Here is a 269-nt window from a genome sequence, read left to right as displayed (position 1 = left end):
GCACGTGTTGCAGCCATGAAATTCTAAGTTAATTATTATTTGCAAAAAAATAAAGTTTGAGTTTAAACATCAAATATCTTGTCTTAGTAGCGCATTCAATTGAATATGGGTTGAAAAGGATTTGCAAATCATTGTATTCCGTTTATATTTACATCCAACACAATTTCCCAACTCATATGGAAACAGGGTTTGTATAAGGCGCACCGCATTATAAGGCACATAGAATAGACGCTACAGTAGAGGCTGGGGTTACGTTATGCATCCATTAG

Source organism: Entelurus aequoreus, linkage group LG03 (assembly GCF_033978785.1).
Source record: "Entelurus aequoreus isolate RoL-2023_Sb linkage group LG03, RoL_Eaeq_v1.1, whole genome shotgun sequence".
NCBI lineage: Eukaryota > Metazoa > Chordata > Actinopteri > Syngnathiformes > Syngnathidae > Entelurus > Entelurus aequoreus.
This window is presented reverse-complemented; position numbering follows the sequence as displayed.